The sequence below is a fragment of the Passer domesticus genome, chromosome 5 (genome assembly GCF_036417665.1).
Source record: "Passer domesticus isolate bPasDom1 chromosome 5, bPasDom1.hap1, whole genome shotgun sequence".
NCBI classification, from domain to species: domain Eukaryota; kingdom Metazoa; phylum Chordata; class Aves; order Passeriformes; family Passeridae; genus Passer; species Passer domesticus.
In genome coordinates, this window is record NC_087478.1 from 66,896,515 (window position 1) to 66,913,668 (window position 17,154).

Sequence of the window (17,154 nt, forward strand, 5' to 3'; positions counted from 1 at the left end):
TTTGTTTTGATTCTGTTTAGCGCCATCTTTGGTGTGTTTGGATTAGCTTTGTTGGGCTTTATCATGTTTTGGCAGGTTTTTTCGAATGTTTTGATCACTTCTGTCTGGTTTTCTATTTTGGCGGGTTTGAAAATAGGTTTGATTAGTTTTGGCGGGTTTGAAAATATTTTGGCTCTTTGGGCAGAGATGGTGGTGGCGGTTGCGGTGCGCTCCGGGGCGCTCCTTCTGCGGGAAGACGCCTGGCAGCGGCACTTGGGACAGCTCCGCATCTCCGTATTCTGCATTTCTTGCCTTCTGCATCTCAGCAAAATGCTTTCCCACTAGGTCTAGCGAGGAGAAACTGTGCCGGCTGAGTAGATGTAGCCCGGCCCGCCCTTTGAAGTTCACAAGTTCTTGGCATCTCAGAGCCTAAAGGGAAGAGCAAGGTTATCTATGGTAGGCTGGGGCAGAAGTAGCAGCAAGCACAGCAAAGTTGTCCAAGAATACCTTGCATTCCAATGCTAATGGCAATTGAAGAGGCAGGCCAGTGGCAAGCCACTATCTTCTAGCAGTTTGAAAGGTGCAGACACAGTGCAGGTGTTGTGCAACTTCCTTCTTCGCCTCCTAGAAGGTGCCCCGCTCTCCGTCTCTTGCTTGCCAATATGTTGCCGTGTTCCTCTTATTGTTTGGTTGGTTTTGATTTGTTTTTATGATGTTTTGGCCAGATTTTGGAATATTTTGCCTGATTTTTGGAATGTTTTGGTTGGTTTTGATTTGTTTTTATGATGTTTTGCCAAGTTTTTTGAATGTTTGGATCAGTTCTGGCTGGTTTTCTAATGTTTTGGCATCTTTTCAGAATGTTTTGATCAGTTTTGCGGGTTGAAATGAATTTGGCTGGTTTTCGGAATATTTTGGTTGGTTTTCATTTGTTTTTATGATGTTTTGGTGAGTTTTCGGAATGTTTCGGTTGGGTTTTAGAATATTTAATATTCTCTTGTGTTGTTTTTATTGTTTTGGCAGGTTTTGGAATGTTTGGATTCATTTTGGTGGGTTTTCAAATATTTTGGTGGGTATTTGGAATGTTTTGGTCAGTTATGACGGGATTTGAAATATTTTGGCGGGTTTTTAGAAGGTTTTGATTTGTTTTGATTTGTTTTGATTCTGTTTAGCGCCATCTTTGGTGTGTTTGGATTAGCTTTGTTGGGCTTTATCATGTTTTGGCAGGTTTTTTCGAATGTTTTGATCACTTCTGTCTGGTTTTCTATTTTGGCGGGTTTGAAAATAGGTTTGATTAGTTTTGGCGGGTTTGAAAATATTTTGGCTCTTTGGGCAGAGATGGTGGTGGCGGTTGCGGTGCGCTCCGGGGCGCTCCTTCTGCGGGAAGACGCCTGGCAGCGGCACTTGGGACAGCTCCGCATCTCCGTATTCTGCATTTCTTGCCTTCTGCATCTCAGCAAAATGCTTTCCCACTAGGTCTAGCAAGGAGAAACTGTGCCGGCTGAGTAGATGTAGCCCGGCCCGCCCTTTGAAGTTCACAAGTTCTTGGCATCTCAGAGCCTAAAGGGAAGAGCAAGGTTATCTATGGTAGGCTGGGGCAGAAGTAGCAGCAAGCACAGCAAAGTTGTCCAAGAATACCTTGCATTCCAATGCTAATGGCAATTGAAGAGGCAGGCCAGTGGCAAGCCACTAGCTTCTAGCAGTTTGAAAGGTGCAGACACAGTGCAGGTGTTGTGCAACTTCCTTCTTCGCCTCCTAGAAGGTGCCCCGCTCTCCGTCTCTTGCTTGCCAATATGTTGCCGTGTTCCTCTTATTGTTTGGTTGGTTTTGATTTGTTTTTATGATGTTTTGGCCAGATTTTGGAATATTTTGGCTGATTTTTGGAATGTTTTGGTTGGTTTTGATTTGTTTTTATGATGTTTTGCCAAGTTTTTTGAATGTTTGGATCAGTTCTGGCTGGTTTTCTAATGTTTTGGCATCTTTTCAGAATGTTTGGATCAGTTTTGCGGGTTGAAATGAATTTGGCTGGTTTTCGGAATATTTTGGTTGGTTTTCATTTGTTTTTATGATGTTTTGGTGAGTTTTCGGAATGTTTCGGTTGGGTTTTAGAATATTTAATATTCTCTTGTGTTGTTTTTATTGTTTTGGCAGGTTTTGGAATGTTTGGATTCATTTTGGTGGGTTTTCAAATATTTTGGTGGGTATTTGGAATGTTTTGGTCAGTTATGACGGGATTTGAAATATTTTGGCGGGTTTTTAGAAGGTTTTGATTTGTTTTGATTTGTTTTGATTCTGTTTAGCGCCATCTTTGGTGTGTTTGGATTAGCTTTGTTGGGCTTTGTCATGTTTTGGCAGGTTTTTTCGAATGTTTTGATCACTTCTGTCTGGTTTTCTATTTTGGCGGGTTTGAAAATATGTTTTGATTAGTTTTGGCGGGTTTGAAAATATTTTGGCTCTTTGGGCAGAGATGGTGGTGGCGGTTGCGGTGCGCTCCGGGGCGCTCCTTCTGCGGGAAGACGCCTGGCAGCGGCACTTGGGACAGCTCCGCATCTCCGTATTCTGCATTTCTTGCCTTCTGCATCTCAGCAAAATGCTTTCCCACTAGGTCTAGCAAGGAGAAACTGTGCCGGCTGAGTAGATGTAGCCCGGCCCGCCCTTTGAAGTTCACAAGTTCTTGGCATCTCAGAGCCTAAAGGGAAGAGCAAGGTTATCTATGGTAGGCTGGGGCAGAAGTAGCAGCAAGCACAGCAAAGTTGTCCAAGAATACCTTGCATTCCAATGCTAATGGCAATTGAAGAGGCAGGCCAGTGGCAAGCCACTAGCTTCTAGCAGTTTGAAAGGTGCAGACACAGTGCAGGTGTTGTGCAACTTCCTTCTTCGCCTCCTAGAAGGTGCCCCGCTCTCCGTCTCTTGCTTGCCAATATGTTGCCGTGTTCCTCTTATGGTTTGGTTGGTTTTGATTTGTTTTTATGATGTTTTGGCCAGATTTTGGAATATTTTGGCTGATTTTTGGAATGTTTTGGTTGGTTTTGATTTGTTTTTATGATGTTTTGCCAAGTTTTTTGAATGTTTGGATCAGTTCTGGCTGGTTTTCTAATGTTTTGGCATCTTTTCAGAATGTTTTGATCAGTTTTGCGGGTCGAAATTAATTTGGCTGGTTTTCGGAATATTTTGGTTGGTTTTGATTTGTTTTTATGATGTTTTGGTGAGTTTTTGGAATGTTTTGGTAGGGTTTTAGAATATTTAATATTCTCTTGTGTTGTTTTTATTGTGTTGGCAGGTTGTGGAATGTTTGGATTCATTTTGGCGGGTTTTCAGAATATTTTGGCGGGTATTCGGAATGTTTTGGTGGGTATTCGGAATGTTTTGATTAGTTTTGACGAGTTTTGAAATATTTTGGCGGGATTTTCGAAGGTTTTGATTTGTTTTGATTCTGTTTAGCGCCGTCTTTGGTGTGTTTGGATTAGCTTTGGTGGGCTTTATCATGTTTTGGCAGGTTTTTTCGAATGTTTTGATCACTTCTGTCTGGTTTTCTATTTTGGCGGGTTTGAAAATATGTTTTGATTAGTTTTGGCGGGTTTGAAAATATTTTGGCTCTTTGGGCAGAGATGACGGTGGCGGTTGCGGTGCGCTCCGGGGCGCTCCTTCTGCGGAAAGACGCCTGGCAGCGGCACTTGGGACAGCTCCGCATCTCCGTATTCTGCATTTCTTGCCTTCTGCATCTCAGCAAAATGCTTTCCCACTAGGTCTAGCGAGGAGAAACTGTGCCGGCTGAGTAGATGTAGCCCGGCCCGCCCTTTGAAGTTCACAAGTTCTTGGCATCTCAGAGCCTAAAGGGAAGAGCAAGGTTATCTATGGTAGGCTGGGGCAGAAGTAGCAGCAAGCACAGCAAAGTTGTCCAAGAATACCTTGCATTCCAATGCTAATGGCAATTGAAGAGGCAGGCCAGTGGCAAGCCACTATCTTCTAGCAGTTTGAAAGGTGCAGACACAGTGCAGGTGTTGTGCAACTTCCTTCTTCGCCTCCTAGAAGGTGCCCCGCTCTCCGTCTCTTGCTTGCCAATATGTTGCCGTGTTCCTCTTATTGTTTGGTTGGTTTTGATTTGTTTTTATGATGTTTTGGCCAGATTTTGGAATATTTTGGCTGGTTTTTGGAATGTTTTGGTTGATTTTGATTTGTTTTTATGATGTTTTGCTATGTGTTTTCAATGTTTTGATCAGTTCTGGCTGGTTTTCTAATGTTTTGGCATCTTTTCAGAATGTTTTGATCAGTTTTGCAGGTCTAAATTATTTTGGCTGGTTTTCAGAATATTTTGGTTTGTTTTGATTTTTTTTTATGATGTGTTGCTATGTGTTTTGAATGTTTGGATCAGTTCTTGCAGGTTTTCTAATGTTTTGGCATCTTTTCAGAATGTTTGGATCAGTTTTGCGGGTCTAAATTATTTTGGCGGTTTTTCGGAATATTTTGGTTGGTTTTGATTTGTTTTTATGATGTTTTGGCCGGATTTCAGAATATTTTGGTTGGGTTTTAGAATGTTTAGTATTCTCTTGTGTTGTTTTTATTGTGTTTCCAGGTTTTGGAATGTTTGGATTCGTTTTGGCGGGTTTTCAAATATTTTGGTGGGTATTCGGAATGTTTTGGTGGGTATTCGGAATGTTTTGATTAGTTTTGACGAGTTTTGAAATATTTTGGCGGGATTTTCGAAGGTTTTGATTTGTTTTGATTCTGTTTAGCACCGTCTTTGGCGTGTTTGGATTAGCTTTGGTGGGCTTTATCATGTTTTGTCCGGTTTTTTCGAATGTTTTGATCACTTCTGTCTGGTTTTCTATTTTGGCGGGTTTGAAAATATGTTTTGATTAGTTTTGGCGGGTTTGAAAATATTTTGGCTCTTTGGGCAGAGATGGTGGTGGCGGTTGCGGTGCGCTCCGGGGCGCTCCTTCTGCGGGAAGACGCCTGGCAGCGGCACTTGGGACAGCTCCGCGTCTCCGTATTCTGCATTTCCTGCCTTCTGCATCTCAGCAAAATGCTTTCCCACTAGGTCTAGCAAGGAGAAACTGTGCCGGCTGAGTAGATGTAGCCCGGCCCGCCCTTTGAAGTTCACAAGTTCTTGGCATCTCAGAGCCTAAAGGGAAGAGCAAGGTTATCTATGGTAGGCTGGGGCAGAAGTAGCAGCAAGCACAGCAAAGTTGTCCAAGAATACCTTGCATTCCAATGCTAATTGAAGAGGCAGGCCAGTGGCAAGCCACTATCTTCTAGCAGTTTGAAAGGTGCAGACACAGTGCAGGTGTTGTGCAACTTCCTTCTTCGCCTCCTAGAAGGTGCCCCGCTCTCCGTCTCTTGCTTGCCAATATGTTGCCGTGTTCCTCTTATTGTTTGGTTGGTTTTGATTTGTTTTTATGATGTTTTGGCCAGATTTTGGAATATTTTGGCTGGTTTTTGGAATGTTTTGGTTGATTTTGATTTGTTTTTATGATGTTTTGCTATGTGTTTTGAATGTTTTGATCAGTTCTGGCTGGTTTCCTAATGTTTTGGCATCTTTTCAGAATGTTTTGATCAGTTTTGCAGGTCTAAATTATTTTGGCTGGTTTTCAGAATATTTTGGTTGGTTTTGATTTGTTTTTATGATGTTTTGCCAAGTTTTTTGAATGTTTGGATCAGTTCTTGCAGGTTTTCTAATGTTTTGGCATCTTTTCAGAATGTTTTGATCAGTTTTGCGGGTTGAAATGAATTTGGCTGGTTTTCGGAATATTTTGGTTGGTTTTGATTTGTTTTTATGATGTTTTTGTGAGTTTTTGGAATGCTTTGGTTGGGTTTTAGAATGTTTAATATTCTCTTGTGTTGTTTTTATTGTTTTGGCTGGTTTTGGAATGTTTGGATTCATTTTGGTGGGTTTTCAAATATTTTGGTGGGTATTTGGAATGTTTTGGTCAGTTATGACGGGATTTGAAATATTTTGGCGGGTTTTTAGAAGGTTTTGATTTGTTTTGATTTGTTTTGATTCTGTTTAGCGCCATCTTTGGTGTGTTTGGATTAGCTTTGTTGGGCTTTATCATGTTTTGTCAGGTTTTTTCGAATGTTTTGATCACTTCTGTCTGGTTTTCTATTTTGGCGGGTTTGAAAATATGTTTTGATTAGTTTTGGCGGGTTTGAAAATATTTTGGCTCTTTAGGCAGAGATGGTGGTGGCGGTTGCGGTGCGCTCCGGGGCGCTCCTTCTGCGGGAAGACGCCTGGCAGCGGCACTTGGGACAGCTCCGCATCTCCGTATTCTGCATTTCTTGCCTTCTGCATCTCAGCAAAATGCTTTCCCACTAGGTCTAGCAAGGAGAAACTGTGCCGGCTGAGTAGATGTAGCCCGGCCCGCCCTTTGAAGTTCACAAGTTCTTGGCATCTCAGAGCCTAAAGGGAAGAGCAAGGTTATCTATGGTAGGCTGGGGCAGAACTAGCAGCAAGCACAGCAAAGTTGTCCAAGAATACCTTGCATTCCAATGCTAATGGCAATTGAAGAGGCAGGCCAGTGGCAAGCCACTATCTTCTAGCAGTTTGAAAGGTGCAGACACAGTGCAGGTGTTGTGCAACTTCCTTCTTCGCCTCCGAGAAGGTGCCCCGCTCTCCGTCTCTTGCTTGCCAATATGTTGCCGTGTTCCTCTTATTGTTTGGTTGGTTTTGATTTGTTTTTATGATGTTTTGGCCAGATTTTGGAATATTTTGGCTGATTTTTGGAATGTTTTGGTTGGTTTTGATTTGTTTTTATGATGTTTTGCCAAGTTTTTGGAATGTTTGGATCAGTTCTGGCTGGTTTTCTAATGTTTTGGCATCTTTTCAGAATGTTTGGATCAGTTTTGCGGGTTGAAATGAATTTGGCTGGTTTTCGGAATATTTTGGTTGGTTTTCATTTGTTTTTATGATGTTTTGGTGAGTTTTCGGAATGTTTCGGTTGGGTTTTAGAATATTTAATATTCTCTTGTGTTGTTTTTATTGTTTTGGCAGGTTTTGGAATGTTTGGATTCATTTTGGCGGGTTTTCAAATATTTTGGTGGGTATTTGGAATGTTTTGGTCAGTTATGACGGGATTTGAAATATTTTGGCGGGTTTTTAGAAGGTTTTGATTTGTTTTGATTTGTTTTGATTCTGTTTAGCGCCATCTTTGGTGTGTTTGGATTAGCTTTGTTGGGCTTTATCATGTTTTGGCAGGTTTTTTCGAATGTTTTGATCACTTCTGTCTGGTTTTCTATTTTGGCGGGTTTGAAAATATGTTTTGATTAGTTTTGGCGGGTTTGAAAATATTTTGGCTCTTTGGGCAGAGATGGTGGTGGCGGTTGCGGTGCGCTCCGGGGCGCTCCTTCTGCGGGAAGACGCCTGGCAGCGGCACTTGGGACAGCTCCGCATCTCCGTATTCTGCATTTCTTGCCTTCTGCATCTCAGCAAAATGCTTTCCCACTAGGTCTAGCAAGGAGAAACTGTGCCGGCTGAGTAGATGTAGCCCGGCCCGCCCTTTGAAGTTCACAAGTTCTTGGCATCTCAGAGCCTAAAGGGAAGAGCAAGGTTATCTATGGTAGGCTGGGGCAGAAGTAGCAGCAAGCACAGCAAAGTTGTCCAAGAATACCTTGCATTCCAATGCTAATGGCAATTGAAGAGGCAGGCCAGTGGCAAGCCACTAGCTTCTAGCAGTTTGAAAGGTGCAGACACAGTGCAGGTGTTGTGCAACTTCCTTCTTCGCCTCCTAGAAGGTGCCCCGCTCTCCGTCTCTTGCTTGCCAATATGTTGCCGTGTTCCTCTTATTGTTTGGTTGGTTTTGATTTGTTTTTATGATGTTTTGGCCAGATTTTGGAATATTTTGGCTGATTTTTGGAATGTTTTGGTTGGTTTTGATTTGTTTTTATGATGTTTTGCCAAGTTTTTTGAATGTTTGGATCAGTTCTGGCTGGTTTTCTAATGTTTTGGCATCTTTTCAGAATGTTTGGATCAGTTTTGCGGGTTGAAATGAATTTGGCTGGTTTTCGGAATATTTTGGTTGGTTTTCATTTGTTTTTATGATGTTTTGGTGAGTTTTCGGAATGTTTCGGTTGGGTTTTAGAATATTTAATATTCTCTTGTGTTGTTTTTATTGTTTTGGCAGGTTTTGGAATGTTTGGATTCATTTTGGTGGGTTTTCAAATATTTTGGTGGGTATTTGGAATGTTTTGGTCAGTTATGACGGGATTTGAAATATTTTGGCGGGTTTTTAGAAGGTTTTGATTTGTTTTGATTTGTTTTGATTCTGTTTAGCGCCATCTTTGGTGTGTTTGGATTAGCTTTGTTGGGCTTTATCATGTTTTGGCAGGTTTTTTCGAATGTTTTGATCACTTCTGTCTGGTTTTCTATTTTGGCGGGTTTGAAAATAGGTTTGATTAGTTTTGGCGGGTTTGAAAATATTTTGGCTCTTTGGGCAGAGATGGTGGTGGCGGTTGCGGTGCGCTCCGGGGCGCTCCTTCTGCGGGAAGACGCCTGGCAGCGGCACTTGGGACAGCTCCGCATCTCCGTATTCTGCATTTCTTGCCTTCTGCATCTCAGCAAAATGCTTTCCCACTAGGTCTAGCGAGGAGAAACTGTGCCGGCTGAGTAGATGTAGCCCGGCCCGCCCTTTGAAGTTCACAAGTTCTTGGCATCTCAGAGCCTAAAGGGAAGAGCAAGGTTATCTATGGTAGGCTGGGGCAGAAGTAGCAGCAAGCACAGCAAAGTTGTCCAAGAATACCTTGCATTCCAATGCTAATGGCAATTGAAGAGGCAGGCCAGTGGCAAGCCACTATCTTCTAGCAGTTTGAAAGGTGCAGACACAGTGCAGGTGTTGTGCAACTTCCTTCTTCGCCTCCTAGAAGGTGCCCCGCTCTCCGTCTCTTGCTTGCCAATATGTTGCCGTGTTCCTCTTATTGTTTGGTTGGTTTTGATTTGTTTTTATGATGTTTTGGCCAGATTTTGGAATATTTTGGCTGATTTTTGGAATGTTTTGGTTGGTTTTGATTTGTTTTTATGATGTTTTGCCAAGTTTTTTGAATGTTTGGATCAGTTCTGGCTGGTTTTCTAATGTTTTGGCATCTTTTCAGAATGTTTTGATCAGTTTTGCGGGTTGAAATGAATTTGGCTGGTTTTCGGAATATTTTGGTTGGTTTTCATTTGTTTTTATGATGTTTTGGTGAGTTTTCGGAATGTTTCGGTTGGGTTTTAGAATATTTAATATTCTCTTGTGTTGTTTTTATTGTTTTGGCAGGTTTTGGAATGTTTGGATTCATTTTGGTGGGTTTTCAAATATTTTGGTGGGTATTTGGAATGTTTTGGTCAGTTATGACGGGATTTGAAATATTTTTGGCGGGTTTTTAGAAGGTTTTGATTTGTTTTGATTTGTTTTGATTCTGTTTAGCGCCATCTTTGGTGTGTTTGGATTAGCTTTGTTGGGCTTTATCATGTTTTGGCAGGTTTTTTCGAATGTTTTGATCACTTCTGTCTGGTTTTCTATTTTGGCGGGTTTGAAAATATGTTTTGATTAGTTTTGGCGGGTTTGAAAATATTTTGGCTCTTTGGGCAGAGATGGTGGTGGCGGTTGCGGTGCGCTCCGGGGCGCTCCTTCTGCGGGAAGACGCCTGGCAGCGGCACTTGGGACAGCTCCGCATCTCCGTATTCTGCATTTCTTGCCTTCTGCATCTCAGCAAAATGCTTTCCCACTAGGTCTAGCAAGGAGAAACTGTGCCGGCTGAGTAGATGTAGCCCGGCCCGCCCTTTGAAGTTCACAAGTTCTTGGCATCTCAGAGCCCAAAGGGAAGAGCAAGGTTATCTATGGTAGGCTGGGGCAGAAGTAGCAGCAAGCACAGCAAAGTTGTCCAAGAATACCTTGCATTCCAATGCTAATGGCAATTGAAGAGGCAGGCCAGTGGCAAGCCACTATCTTCTAGCAGTTTGAAAGGTGCAGACACAGTGCAGGTGTTGTGCAACTTCCTTCTTCGCCTCCTAGAAGGTGCCGCGCTCTCCGTCTCTTGCTTGCCAATATGTTGCCGTGTTCCTCTTATTGTTTGGTTGGTTTTGATTTGTTTTTATGATGTTTTGGCCAGATTTTGGAATATTTTGGCTGATTTTTGGAATGTTTTGGTTGGTTTTGATTTGTTTTTATGATGTTTTGCCAAGTTTTTTGAATGTTTGGATCAGTTCTGGCTGGTTTTCTAATGTTTTGGCATCTTTTCAGAATGTTTTGATCAGTTTTGCGGGTTGAAATGAATTTGGCTGGTTTTCGGAATATTTTGGTTGGTTTTGATTTGTTTTTATGATGTTTTAGTGAGTTTTCGGAATGTTTTGGTAGGGTTTTAGAATGTTTAATATTCTCTTGAGTTGTTTTTATTGTGTTTCCAGGTTTTGGAATGTTTGGATTCATTTTGGCGGGTTTTCAGAATATTTTGGCGGGTATTCGGAATGTTTTGGTGGGTATTCGGAATGTTTTGATTAGTTTTGACGAGTTTTGAAATATTTTGGCGGGATTTTTGAAGGTTTTGATTTGTTTTGATTCTGTTTAGCGCCGTCTTTGGTGTGTTTGGATTAGCTTTGGTGGGCTTTATCATGTTTTGTCAGGTTTTTTCGAATGTTTTGATCACTTCTGTCTGGTTTTCTATTTTGGCGGGTTTGAAAATATGTTTTGATTAGTTTTGGCGGGTTTGAAAATATTTTGGCTCTTTGGGCAGAGATGACGGTGGCGGTTGCGGTGCGCTCCGGGGCGCTCCTTCTGCGGAAAGACGCCTGGCAGCGGCACTTGGGACAGCTCCGCATCTCCGTATTCTGCATTTCTTGCCTTCTGCATCTCAGCAAAATGCTTTCCCACTAGGTCTAGCGAGGAGAAACTGTGCCGGCTGAGTAGATGTAGCCCGGCCCGCCCTTTGAAGTTCACAAGTTCTTGGCATCTCAGAGCCTAAAGGGAAGAGCAAGGTTATCTATGGTAGGCTGGGGCAGAAGTAGCAGCAAGCACAGCAAAGTTGTCCAAGAATACCTTGCATTCCAATGCTAATGGCAATTGAAGAGGCAGGCCAGCGGCAAGCCACTATCTTCTAGCAGTTTGAAAGGTGCAGACACAGTGCAGGTGTTGTGCAACTTCCTTCTTCGCCTCCGAGAAGGTGCCGCGCTCTCCGTCTCTTGCTTGCCAATATGTTGCCGTGTTCCTCTTATTGTTTGGTTGGTTTTGATTTGTTTTTATGATGTTTTGGCCAGATATTGGAATATTTTGGCTGATTTTTGGAATGTTTTGGTTGGTTTTGATTTGTTTTTATGATGTTTTGCCAAGTTTTTTGAATGTTTGGATCAGTTCTGGCTGGTTTTCTAATGTTTTGGCATCTTTTCAGAATGTTTGGATCAGTTTTGCGGGTTGAAATGAATTTGGCTGGTTTTCGGAATATTTTGGTTGGTTTTGATTTGTTTTTATGATGTTTTGGTGAGTTTTCGGAATGTTTCGGTTGGGTTTTAGAATATTTAATATTCTCTTGTGTTGTTTTTATTGTTTTGGCAGGTTTTGGAATGTTTGGATTCATTTTGGTGGGTTTTCAAATATTTTGGTGGGTATTTGGAATGTTTTGGTCAGTTATGACGGGATTTGAAATATTTTGGCGGGTTTTTAGAAGGTTTTGATTTGTTTTGATTTGTTTTGATTCTGTTTAGCGCCATCTTTGGTGTGTTTGGATTAGCTTTGTTGGGCTTTATCATGTTTTGGCAGGTTTTTTCGAATGTTTTGATCACTTCTGTCTGGTTTTCTATTTTGGCGGGTTTGAAAATATGTTTTGATTAGTTTTGGCGGGTTTGAAAATATTTTGGCTCTTTAGGCAGAGATGGTGGTGGCGGTTGCGGTGCGCTCCGGGGCGCTCCTTCTGCGGAAAGACGCCTGGCAGCGGCACTTGGGACAGCTCCGCATCTCCGTATTCTGCATTTCTTGCCTTCTGCATCTCAGCAAAATGCTTTCCCACTAGGTCTAGCGAGGAGAAACTGTGCCGGCTGAGTAGATGTAGCCCGGCCCGCCCTTTGAAGTTCACAAGTTCTTGGCATCTCAGAGCCTAAAGGGAAGAGCAAGGTTATCTATGGTAGGCTGGGGCAGAAGTAGCAGCAAGCACAGCAAAGTTGTCCAAGAATACCTTGCATTCCAATGCTAATGGCAATTGAAGAGGCAGGCCAGTGGCAAGCCACTATCTTCTAGCAGTTTGAAAGGTGCAGACACAGTGCAGGTGTTGTGCAACTTCCTTCTTCGCCTCCTAGAAGGTGCCCCGCTCTCCGTCTCTTGCTTGCCAATATGTTGCCGTGTTCCTCTTATTGTTTGGTTGGTTTTGATTTGTTTTTATGATGTTTTGGCCAGATTTTGGAATATTTTGGCTGGTTTTTTTAATGTTTTGGTTGGTTTTGATTTGTTTTTATGATGTTTTGCCAAGTTTTTTGAATGTTTGGATCAGTTCTGACTGGTTTTCTAATGTTTTGGCATCTTTTCAGAATGTTTTGATCAGTTTTGCGGGTTGAAATGAATTTGGCTGGTTTTCGGAATATTTTGGTTGGTTTTCATTTGTTTTTATGATGTTTTGGTGAGTTTTCGGAATGTTTTGGTAGGGTTTTAGAATGTTTAATATTCTCTTGAGTTGTTTTTATTGTGTTGGCAGGTTTTGGAATGTTTGGATTCGTTTTGGCGGGTTTTCAGAATATTTTGGCGGGTATTCGGAATGTTTTGGTGGGTATTCGGAATGTTTTGATTAGTTTTGACGAGTTTTGAAATATTTTGGCGGGATTTTGGAAGGTTTTGATTTGTTTTGATTCTGTTTAGCGCCGTCTTTGGTGTGTTTGGATTAGCTTTGGTGGGCTTTATCATGTTTTGTCAGGTTTTTTCGAATGTTTTGATCACTTCTGTCTGGTTTTCTATTTTGGCGGGTTTGAAAATATGTTTTGATTAGTTTTGGCGGGTTTTAAAATATTTTGGCTCTTTGGGCAGAGATGACGGTGGCGGTTGCGGTGCGCTCCGGGGCGCTCCTTCTGCGGGAAGACGCCTGGCAGCGGCACTTGGGACAGCTCCGCATCTCCGTATTCTGCATTTCTTGCCTTCTGCATCTCAGCAAAATGCTTTCCCACTAGGTCTAGCAAGGAGAAACTGTGCCGGCTGAGTAGATGTAGCCCGGCCCGCCCTTTGAAGTTGACAAGTTCTTGGCATCTCAGAGCCTAAAGGGAAGAGCAAGGTTATCTATGGTAGGCTGGGGCAGAAGTAGCAGCAAGCACAGCAAAGTTGTCCAAGAATACCTTGCATTCCAATGCTAATTGAAGAGGCAGGCCAGTGGCAAGCCACTATCTTCTAGCAGTTTGAAAGGTGCAGACACAGTGCAGGTGTTGTGCGGCATCCTTCTTCGCCTCCGAGAAGGTGCCGCGCTCTCCGTCTCTTGCTTGCCAATATGTTGCTGTGTTCCTCTTATTGTTTGGTTGGTTTTGATTTGTTTTTATGATGTTTTGGCCAGATTTTGGAATATTTTGGCTGATTTTTGGAATGTTTTGGTTGGTTTTGATTTGTTTTTATGATGTTTTGCTATGTGTTTTGAATGTTTGGATCAGTTCTGGCTGGTTTTCTAATGTTTTGGCATCTTTTCAGAATGTTTGGATCAGTTTTGCGGGTCGAAATGAATTTGGCTGGTTTTCGGAATATTTTGGTTGGTTTTCATTTGTTTTTATGATGTTTTGGTGAGTTTTCGGAATGTTTCGGTTGGGTTTTAGAATATTTAATATTCTCTTGTGTTGTTTTTATTGTTTTGGCAGGTTTTGGAATGTTTGGATTCATTTTGGTGGGTTTTCAAATATTTTGGTGGGTATTTGGAATGTTTTGGTCAGTTATGACGGGATTTGAAATATTTTGGCGGGTTTTTAGAAGGTTTTGATTTGTTTTGATTTGTTTTGATTCTGTTTAGCGCCATCTTTGGTGTGTTTGGATTAGCTTTGTTGGGCTTTATCATGTTTTGGCAGGTTTTTTCGAATGTTTTGATCACTTCTGTCTGGTTTTCTATTTTGGCGGGTTTGAAAATATGTTTTGATTAGTTTTGGCGGGTTTTAAAATATTTTGGCTCTTTGGGCAGAGATGACGGTGGCGGTTGCGGTGCGCTCCGGGGCGCTCCTTCTGCGGGAAGACGCCTGGCAGCGGCACTTGGGACAGCTCCGCATCTCCGTATTCTGCATTTCTTGCCTTCTGCATCTCAGCAAAATGCTTTCCCACTAGGTCTAGCAAGGAGAAACTGTGCCGGCTGAGTAGATGTAGCCCGGCCCGCCCTTTGAAGTTGACAAGTTCTTGGCATCTCAGAGCCTAAAGGGAAGAGCAAGGTTATCTATGGTAGGCTGGGGCAGAAGTAGCAGCAAGCACAGCAAAGTTGTCCAAGAATACCTTGCATTCCAATGCTAATTGAAGAGGCAGGCCAGTGGCAAGCCACTATCTTCTAGCAGTTTGAAAGGTGCAGACACAGTGCAGGTGTTGTGCGGCATCCTTCTTCGCCTCCGAGAAGGTGCCGCGCTCTCCGTCTCTTGCTTGCCAATATGTTGCTGTGTTCCTCTTATTGTTTGGTTGGTTTTGATTTGTTTTTATGATGTTTTGGCCAGATTTTGGAATATTTTGGCTGATTTTTGGAATGTTTTGGTTGGTTTTGATTTGTTTTTATGATGTTTTGCTATGTGTTTTGAATGTTTGGATCAGTTCTGGCTGGTTTTCTAATGTTTTGGCATCTTTTCAGAATGTTTGGATCAGTTTTGCGGGTTGAAATGAATTTGGCTGGTTTTCGGAATATTTTGGTTGGTTTTCATTTGTTTTTATGATGTTTTGGTGAGTTTTCGGAATGTTTCGGTTGGGTTTTAGAATATTTAATATTCTCTTGTGTTGTTTTTATTGTTTTGGCAGGTTTTGGAATGTTTGGATTCATTTTGGTGGGTTTTCAAATATTTTGGTGGGTATTTGGAATGTTTTGGTCAGTTATGACGGGATTTGAAATATTTTGGCGGGTTTTTAGAAGGTTTTGATTTGTTTTGATTTGTTTTGATTCTGTTTAGCGCCATCTTTGGTGTGTTTGGATTAGCTTTGTTGGGCTTTATCATGTTTTGTCAGGTTTTTTCGAATGTTTTGATCACTTCTGTCTGGTTTTCTATTTTGGCGGGTTTGAAAATATGTTTTGATTAGTTTTGGCGGGTTTGAAAATATTTTGGCTCTTTGGGCAGAGATGACGGTGGCGGTTGCAGTGCGCTCCGGGGCGCTCCTTCTGCGGAAAGACGCCTGGCAGCGGCACTTGGGACAGCTCCGCGTCTCCGTATTCTGCATTTCTTGCCTTCTGCATCTCAGCAAAATGCTTTCCCACTAGGTCTAGCAAGGAGAAACTGTGCTGGCTGAGTAGATGTAGCCCGGCCCGCCCTTTGAAGTTCACAAGTTCTTGGCATCTCAGAGCCTAAAGGGAAGAGCAAGGTTATCTATGGCAGGCTGGGGCAGAAGTAGCAGCAAGCACAGCAAAGTTGTCCAAGAATACCTTGCATTCCAATGCTAATGGCAATTGAAGAGGCAGGCCAGTGGCAAGCCACTATCTTCTAGCAGTTTGAAAGGTGCAGACACAGTGCAGGTGTTGTGCAACTTCCTTCTTCGCCTCCGAGAAGGTGCCGCGCTCTCCGTCTCTTGCTTGCCAATATGTTGCTGTGTTCCTCTTATTGTTTGGTTGGTTTTGATTTGTTTTTATGATGTTTTGGCCAGATTTTGGAATATTTTGGCTGATTTTTGGAATGTTTTGGTTGGTTTTGATTTGTTTTTATGATGTTTTGCCAAGTTTTTTGAATGTTTGGATCAGTTCTGGCTGGTTTTCTAATGTTGTGGCATCTTTTCAGAATGTTTTGATCAGTTTTGCGGGTCGAAATGAATTTGGCTGGTTTTCGGAATATTTTGGTTGGTTTTCATTTGTTTTTATGATGTTTTGGTGAGTTTTCGGAATGTTTCGGTTGGGTTTTAGAATATTTAATATTCTCTTGTGTTGTTTTTATTGTTTTGGCAGGTTTTGGAATGTTTGGATTCATTTTGGTGGGTTTTCAAATATTTTGGTGGGTATTTGGAATGTTTTGGTCAGTTATGACGGGATTTGAAATATTTTGGCGGGTTTTTAGAAGGTTTTGATTTGTTTTGATTTGTTTTGATTCTGTTTAGCGCCATCTTTGGTGTGTTTGGATTAGCTTTGTTGGGCTTTATCATGTTTTGGCAGGTTTTTTCGAATGTTTTGATCACTTCTGTCTGGTTTTCTATTTTGGCGGGTTTGAAAATATGTTTTGATTAGTTTTGGTGGGTTTGAAAATATTTTGGCTCTTTGGGCAGAGACGATGGTGGCGGTTGCGGTGCGCTCCGGGGCGCTCCTTCTGCGGAAAGACGCCTGGCAGCGGCACTTGGGACAGCTCCGCGTCTCCGTATTCTGCATTTCCTGCCTTCTGCATCTCAGCAAAATGCTTTCCCACTAGGTCTAGCAAGGAGAAACTGTGCCGGCTGAGTAGATGTAGCCCGGCCCGCCCTTTGAAGTTCACAAGTTCTTGGCATCTCAGAGCCTAAAGGGAAGAGCAAGGTTATCTATGGTAGGCTGGGGCAGAAGTAGCAGCAAGCACAGCAAAGTTGTCCAAGAATACCTTGCATTCCAATGCTAATTGAAGAGGCAGGCCAGTGGCAAGCCACTATCTTCTAGCAGTTTGAAAGGTGCAGACACAGTGCAGGTGTTGTGCAACTTCCTTCTTCGCCTCCGAGAAGGTGCCGCGCTCTCCGTCTCTTGCTTGCCAATATGTTGCCGTGTTCCTCTTATTGTTTGGTTGGTTTTGATTTGTTTTTATGATGTTTTGGCCAGATTTTGGAATATTTTGGCTGGTTTTTGGAATGTTTTGGTTGATTTTGATTTGTTTTTATGATGTTTTGCTATGTGTTTTGAATGTTTTGATCAGTTCTGGCTGGTTTCCTAATGTTTTGGCATCTTTTCAGAATGTTTTGATCAGTTTTGCAGGTCTAAATTATTTTGGCTGGTTTTCAGAATATTTTGGTTTCTTTTGATTTGTTTTTATGATGTTTTCCTATGTGTTTTGAATGTTTGGATCAGTTCTTGCAGGTTTTCTAATGTTTTGGCATCTTTTCAGAATGTTTTGATCAGTTTTGCGTGTCAAAATGAATT